This window comes from Cicer arietinum, chromosome 6, assembly GCF_000331145.2.
Source record: "Cicer arietinum cultivar CDC Frontier isolate Library 1 chromosome 6, Cicar.CDCFrontier_v2.0, whole genome shotgun sequence".
NCBI classification, from domain to species: Eukaryota; Viridiplantae; Streptophyta; class Magnoliopsida; order Fabales; family Fabaceae; genus Cicer; species Cicer arietinum.
Genome location: NC_021165.2, coordinates 27,376,226 through 27,384,699, shown reverse-complemented (window position 1 = coordinate 27,384,699; position 8,474 = coordinate 27,376,226). Strand labels below are relative to the sequence as shown.

The following is an 8,474-nucleotide window of genomic DNA, read 5'->3' as shown; positions in this document are numbered from 1 at the left end:
AAAATTATAGGAAAAATAAATTAGGAATCAAATCTAATACAGATAAACTTAAATAAAGATTCAACAGAATCAGATTGGAGAGATCTGATTCTAAGTACTAGCTGTCAACATATACAAACTTCTAACCAAATAAGGTGATAGCAGTATTATTAAATGTCCAGCTTTGTCACTTTCCCCTTTCCTTTCTCTGTTTATTCCTAAAAATAAACATAATTGATAATAGAAATGTAGAATTGATAATAAAATAATTAAATAATTAAGTCATTTTATTTTAAAAAAATTAACCCACTAACTTAATAGTATGAGAATATCTTAACCCACTAACTTTCTCCACCAACTCTCGGATATCAGAAATATCCATTTGTTTTATTCACATATACTCGTTAAACTATCCATTGGTTTTAGTGTGCCCATAAATACAAATTATTATGTTGTCATCCCCAAGGTACTCAAATGATTTTGTAAAGCAAACTCAAATTTCCTCTAATAATAATAAGGGGTATATTGCTAAAATTTCTTGCAGAACTGATTTCATTACTATCTTAAAAGATGAAAGGGTTACATAATACAGTTCACATATCATTACACAAGAAGCAAATGCCAGTTTTGAGAGAAAAACATCGAGATCTTTCATGTATTGAGAAAGGACTGAATTGTTCAACCCCCCTGCACAATCACTACCTTCTTCAGGTTGTGAAGAGTCACCAAAAAGTAAAATACAACATCCACAATAGCTGGGCTACATATATCACAGGCTAATCCAGAAGTCCAAAAAGGCAAACTCAAGTTTCAAGTGATTCCAAAAAGGCATATCTTTTCTGATCTGTGCCACACAAAATGAAAGCTTGTTAACATCAATGATTGGCTATGCTCCATTAGTCTTGATGCAATGCATGCATACAAGTTGAAACGTTTATTTTGTATAATCACGATTGATGACAGTGAGTTTGGTGAAACAGATATTTTTACAGGATGCTTTTACAGTTTTATGTATGCTTGAAATCAAGGTTAAACTGTTTCATGCTTTGAATGTGAAATCATTTCAATAACTAAAAGTTTTATTGCATTGTAGTATACCGTTACCTTCTCATATCATGATTCTCACAAAGAACCTGGGCAAGACTTGAACTAAAATTGATTAACTTCAGGTCTGTTTATTTCATTATACTATATTATAAGCACATATAGGTTGAAGATTCAACGATTCCAGGATAGCTCTTACTTTTTAGTAAGATCAAACTCTAAGGTACTTTGATAAGTGAGTCCACCGTAGACTTGTATTTGAAAACTGCTCAAAAACTCCGACGACGTCAGATGTTGTCTTGAGGAAGTAGAAGTTATGGCTTTTATTCTCACAGTTGAGCGTTGACTTTATTGATGTTTGTTCGATACAAACAAATGTGTCAGTCAAAACTGAACTTGTCAAACCAACATCAATCAAACCATTGTCTCAACCGTAAAGACGACGAGGGCTGTGAACTTTTACTTCTAGAGAATGTCATCGATCATTGTTAAAGTTTTGAGCTTGATAAAGTAAAAAACAATCTTTAGATTTTATGAAAATTTGTAGACTTGGTCTATTTAATAACTTCTAATTTAACCGTTGGATTAATAAAATTTAATTACTACAAATAGTCTATGTCAAGGAAAAAAAAAAAGTCAACACAATCAACATTCACCTTCAAGCAGCTAGAGTATATGTTATGCGTGTGTGCGTTATTGTAGGAACCTACAAGGATTTGGTGAAAATGTCTACTACTTGATCTTTGGAACACGGAAGTCTGGATTTGCCTGCAGACCTTTTTCTAAAATGAATTGACAATCAATCTCATGAACGATTGGAATTGAAGAGAGGTATAAAGCTGAATGATTATCACATAAATTTTCAATAGGACTATCTACATAACTTTAGTTCTTCAATCAAATAGCCTGATAGCACAGTTTTATCCTTTGAACTTGACAATACCACTAATTGCTTCTTGGTCTTCAATATTAGATTCCTACCAATAAAAACATAACCTAAAGTGGACTTCCTATCATTAGTATCTTTGATAAATCTGCATCTAAATATCCAACACTACTACTGTGACCCTTGTCTGCATAAAACACCCCTTCACATGCAAATCTTTGTTAAACCTCAAGATTCATACAACAGCATCATCACAACTTCCACACAAAAATTTGAGGAAGTTACACCACCAACAGGGGAAGATACATATGTATATGGACTACTTATAATGTAGATAATTTAATTTACCCACCCAACTCTGCTACTTGCATGAGTCTAAATACGACTTCTCTTGGTAAAGATGAAACTTCACATTGAGGTCTACACTCTAGAGGAGTATCAACTAGTTAGTAACCCATCATATCTTAAAAATATCAAGTGCATGCTTTCCCTGAGACAGAACGATACTTGAAAGTGATTGTGTCACATCATTACCGAGGAAATACCTTAATTGTCCCCGTCTTTGGTATGGAAGTGTCAGAAACGTGTTGCCTCATGCCCGTAAATGTCTTCTTGATTATTCCCCCCCACAATACAATATCATTTACATACACCAATAAATACGTTTCTGCAATGGCAAGCAGCTAAAGAATACTGAATGATTAGGTTCACAACTAGCCATCCCAAATTACCCTTGCTAAACTTTCCAAACCGAGCATGAGGTTAATGTTTCATACTATATAAGGAATTCTGTAATTTCAAACCATACCTGACTCCACCTAAGCAACAAACCTAGATGTTTGCTCCATATAAATCTACACTTCCAGGTTACTATGGAGAATTAGAAAGACATTTTGAATGTCTAGCTACTATAAAGGTCAATGTTTAATGGCAACCACAAATAAGAACAGACTATCAGCAGCCAACTTATCAACGGTCGCAAATTGAGGTACCATTAGCAAATGACTTTCCTTTTAGAGAGAGAATCCAAAACAAAGCACATATGGTTAAATTTAACATTCTCACTCAGTCACATGTATGTGACTTACAAGAGGAGTAATAATGTATTGGCTTGGTTTGCTAAGTAATCGTGTCTTCTAATGTTTGCACCCAAAAAATTGATTGTGTACCATTGGATAGCCCGTTGAGAGTTCACAACTTCATGCATTTCGCTGATATTATGATAGAAACCCATTCATATCTACCAAAGGCCAAGAGTTGTACAACTAATAGGAAGAATTGCAGAAAAGATAAAAAGTAGAAGTTCCCTGCTATTGAGGAAACATCAAGCCCAATGAGCAAAGTCTCCCTTTATATCAGATTCCCTTCCTCTCTTTTTCAGATCTAGTTTCTCCTTCCATTATTCACTTTTCTCTCCAGTTACATTTTTAATCCCTCCTTTATCTTCTTTAAGCCTACCATAATACACTTGTAGGAATTTGGGCATAGACTTGGATGAACCATCACAATACTAGAATAAAATAATTGATAACTCTTAGAAATAAGAGTTATTTAGCTCTTCTACGCTTGAGTTTGCAAATTCAAAGTGTGTTTTAAGTGTTTGTGTGTGTTTTTAATTTAGTTTAAGAATATTGGGTTTAAAATGTTGGTTGTTGTTTTGGCACTTCTAGTGTGAACAATGTGGTTGGATGGGAACCTTGTCAACCTTCCCCGCTAATCTCTGACATTGAGTCTTGTCAACCTTAGCACTTTCCTCTTCATAGCTCATCTTGTAATTTTGCTCGATGGGAACACTTGCAGGTTTACATCCAAGTTTGTTTGTTTCCTACAAAAGATCAAACGCATACTTCCTCTATGAGAAAAATGACTTGTTTTGAGTAGGCCACATGAACTCCCATAAAAATGTCCTTCGTCTCAAACTTTGCAAGTATTTCTTCTTGAGCAGCTACCTCTCAACTAGATCACCGCCTGTAACAATGTTTTTGTGTTAGAATATTAAAAAATATCTTATAATATCTTTTCTATTATATTAGAGTATCTTGAGTTATTTCCTATGATCAATTTATAATCATAGAAATATCTTAGAATATCTCTCATTATTATTAAGATTTAGTCCTGATTTATGATTGAGTCTATGTTTCTCTATAAATAGAGATTAGTATTGAGTCTTTTATAATCAATTTAGCATAAAGCTATTATCAATAATATTCAAACCCTTACTATTTTCTCTCCTCTTTTTCTCTAAAATCCCACAACTTCAACATGGTATCTAGAGCCTATTTCGATCCTCCTTGAACGATCCCGCCTCTATTCCGTTGTCGAGTTCCCACCAATTAGGGAATATAATCATAGTTTCTCTTTTCCAATATTCAAACACAGTTTCACCATATGTCTCTCATTTTCTCTTATTAAGAGAGACAACCCTATACCGTGATTACCCCGAGACCCACTGTCCTTCGGTGAGTTTTTTTTTTCCGGCAAACTGTGTCCCAATTCCTATTTACCCTTTCTTTGTAACTTTTCGTTTATTTTTCAACAAATCAGTCGCAGCACTATTCATCGCGCGGTACTGTTCATCATCAATGTTGTTCATCGTGTGCGGTACTGTTCATCGCACACAAAAAAAAAAAACTCTTCAGCCACTGGTTTTAGGTAATTGGTTATTGATTATGGCTACTTATGAAGATTTTTTTCGGTGGGAAGAGTATTTTCAGAACTCAAGTTCCGCTCTTTCGGCCGCACAAAGTGGTAATTCACCTGTTTGCATCTCACCGACCACATCACTGCTTATGGAAAGGCTTATGCAGGAAGCGAGAGGCTGGTTTTGTGTGGGGAATCTCATATATCTTGATGACTATTTGCTTACTTGCAATGTTAGTATTAACCTATGTGGCAAATAGCATTGGCTATGTAGGTAAAGGTCTACCACTACCACCAGCATTATGGTCGCAATGATAGCAATCTTTACCATTCCTGAGTTTCCATTGGCAATCACTTATAGTGTTCCATATGCCTTGATTTGGGACTTGGCCAATGGTTACTATTAATGGGTGTCCTGAATCTGGGAATAGTGGTCTCACAGATTGTCATGTCTTTGGGAAGTGGACCGTGGGATCAGATATTTGGTGGAGGAAACTCTCCAGCCTCTGTCGTGGCAGTTGTTGCAGCCCTTATGAGTGGGCTCTTGGCCAGGTTCAGAAGATTTGCAATTCAATTGATGGGATTCTTCTTGGTGCACGATTATTCTCTCTTTGATAGTTTCAGATCTGCCCTTACTCTCCAATTTTGATCAACGAAAATATGTGTCATTGTTCAAACAGCCGTTATCTCTCCTGTTTTGGACGCATTTTCTTATTCCGTTGATCGATCATGACTTCCTTTCGTTAGAGTCGCACTGCTTCTTCTTCGGTGTTTGTCATGCAATTTAGTTATTATTAATAGATTATAATAGTGGCTTATATTCCCACCGGCGATCATTCTGATGGTGTCCCTTTTTCCACATATGATTTATATTAGTGATGACTTCTTCAGTTGGTGGTTATTCTAACGGTGTCTTTTATTTTCATAACTTACTTTATATTGGCAATTTGTCCCAGATGCAATAGCCACGCCTCTCTCTCCTTGAAGCACGCCTCTCTCTCCTTGAAGCATATTCAAGTTTAAATATTTTAAGTCTCCATTATTATTGATTTGAAACTTCCAAATGCAGTTTTTTAAAAGAACAAAGCTTGCTTTGTTCAATTGCTTGCCATGAATTTCTCTCAGACTGATGATCAATCAGGCTATCTAGCTAGGCTATATTTATAGCAATTCTCTCCGACTTCACATGCATCCCTAAGTTGCCTCTCCATCTTTTCAATTATTTTGTGGAGCAAAACATTGTTTTCTTGTAGCAAGTTAAAGCTTAGTAAGCTTTAACTTGAGGGGGAGTGTTAGAATATTAAAAAATATCTTATAATATTTTTTCTATTATATTAGAGTATCTTGAGTTATTTCCTATGATCAATTTATAATCAGAGATATCTTAGAATATCTCTCATTATTATTATGATTTAGTCCTGATTTAGGATCGAGTCTTTTGTAATCAATTTAGCATAAAACTATTATCAATAATATTCAAACCCTTATTATTTTCTCTCCTCTTTTTCTCTAAAATCCCACAACTTCAACAGTTTTCAACATAAACAAGAATAGTTAGTTTTCCTCCTTGTGAATGTTTGAAGAAAAAAGCATGATTTTCTTGGCCGTGTAGCCTACCCACTTGGTTTGTTCCACCGGTGCATCCAAATCTTGGGGAAATCTCCATATACACCTCATCCTCGAAAATAGGGTTCTTTTCAAGATACTAGGATTTTAGAGGGTTTCAAGATTGAAGGGATGTTTTCAATTTGAAGATGTTGGTTCAGATTTGTTGAAGTTGGGTTTCAAAAATCTGGTTCTTGAACAATTAGGAAAGAATGGATTATATTGTACAACTTAGTAAATCAATTGCTCACAGATCTTTGAAGCGTACATATTTCATATTAAAGGAAGAAACTCTCATTCATGTTGAATGAGGACTCAATGGACACACAAAACGAGGACTAGTAGATGAATCAATATAAAAATCTCGGTGTGATCTAACTTTCCCTTATATTTCATTCTACGATTAAATTATGATTTACTTTGTTCTTGGTGTTTGTAGGTTGTAAAATTAGTTTTTTGTTTTTGATACAAAACTTGTTCTTGATAAATTCTATTTTAGATATTATTCATGATATTAAATGATATATGTAAATATCTTTTTGAATGAATTCGATTATCATAAATGGTGTTGAAAATTTATTTTTCATTATAAAAGTCTTTATATCATTAGTGGCATTTAGAGTGTATTAATTCATTGGTTATATTGATTTATGGATCATAATTTGAACTTAGGTTTTAGCATTGAATCAATCAATTCCTTTTTTGTGTAAATCTTTTAATCACAATCTTGTTGAATTTGTCATTCCAAATTGCATGCACGTTATGTCCGATTCAAATAGTTGCGCTCAAAAACTCTAAAAGAGGATACAACTCTACTCAATTCCTTTCTAGAGTCTTAGTTCCATCTCGTACAACAAATGTCTCTTCATAATCAATGTCATAGATTTGAGTGTATCTCTTTGCCACTAGTCTTGCTTGGTATTGATCTAGAGTTCCTTCAGATTTGTACTTGAATATATAGATCCACTTGCAACCAACAAGCTTTTTGCCCCTTGGTCTCTCAACAATCTCCCAAGTGTCATTCCTTTCTAGTGCTTTCATCTTCTCGTCCATAACTTGGACCCAATTTGCATCTTCAAGTGCCTCTCATACACATTTTGGGATTCTCACAGAATAACGGCAATGAAACTCTAATGCTACAAGGAAAGGTACTTAGAGGAGACATTGAGAAATTGGATATTTGGCACACGATCTTCTCCCTTTTCGCAAAGCAATAAGCAACCCCTCTAAACCAAGGTCACAAGGGTCAGAAATCTCACGTATATCAGAATTAGAATTGGTGTTTTCAGTACTTACCTTCAGCTTATATGATTGAAGTTGTTTCTAGACCAGATCTGGTTTTTCTCACCCCTAATACATTAATGTTGGTTGACTAGCCTTGGCCTTCACTGGTGATGAAAGGTGATTTTTGTCACAAAATGAGAAGATTTTAGCACTGAAGACAGCAAATGAGCCACAATAAGGTGGCTGGAATTTATGCAGAAGTGAGACCTTAAAAACTGAGAGCTCCTGATACTATGTGGAATTGGGAAATAATATTCATGAATATTATTTCAAAAAGTAACGAGAGTACAATCACTAAACTATTCACATAGAGTAATAGACTACTTTATACCTAACAAATCTAATAAAGGGGCCAAATACAACCTGTAGAAATAATTGCAAAATATAAGATTATATTTACAACAGAATATTCTAATAGGCATATGTTTCAAGTCTATAGGATGAACTGAGTCATGGTTATGAATCAAGAGGGTACTTAATAAGGGTATATATACATAAGGTAATCTTAACAAAACACTACAGAAAGTGGTTGAAAAGCAAAAATGTTTATTATACACTCATTTGTAAGTCAGTTTATGTCCTTCCTCCTAACACTCTTTGGGAAGCACTAATCCGCATTGTTTAAGTATTTGAAGAAAGCTCCAGAAAGGGAATTAGGTACCAACATCATGGACATATGCAGGTGGAGGCTTTCTTTTATTCAAATTGGGCAGGATCTCCTATGGACCAAAAGTTTACCACGGGATATTGTGTATTCTTTGGAGGTAATTTGATATCCTACGAAAGTAAGAAAAAAAATGTGGTGGCAAGATCTAATGCAAAAGTAGAATATAGGGCTATGACTCAAACTACTTGTGAATTAATATTGGTAACACAGATCTTGGATGAGATGAGATGAGATTTGGCAATACTTGCCCTATGAAACTATGGTACAATAACCAAGTTGAGGCTGCCATACATATTAATCAATACCAATCTTTCATGAAAGAAAGAAATACATTGAAGTGGATTGTCACTTCATCAAAGAAAAGGTTCA

General features: G+C 34.6%; 1 protein-coding gene across 2 annotated transcripts in view; it reads right to left on the bottom strand.

Moving 5' to 3' along the window:
• Positions 1-502: 502 nt before the first annotated feature.
• LOC101502166 (uncharacterized) overlaps positions 503-8,474 on the bottom strand; it is a 12,101-nt gene continuing 4,129 nt past the window's right edge. The window contains exons 3-4 of one of the 2 annotated variants that reach the window (XR_012163593.1): positions 3,606-3,877; positions 503-823 (exon numbers count right to left, since the gene is read on the bottom strand). The gene's annotated coding sequence lies outside the window, so the exon portion shown is untranslated. The remainder of the gene's footprint in view (positions 824-3,605; positions 3,878-8,474) is intronic. The other variant, XM_004506755.4, reaches the window with a different exon arrangement.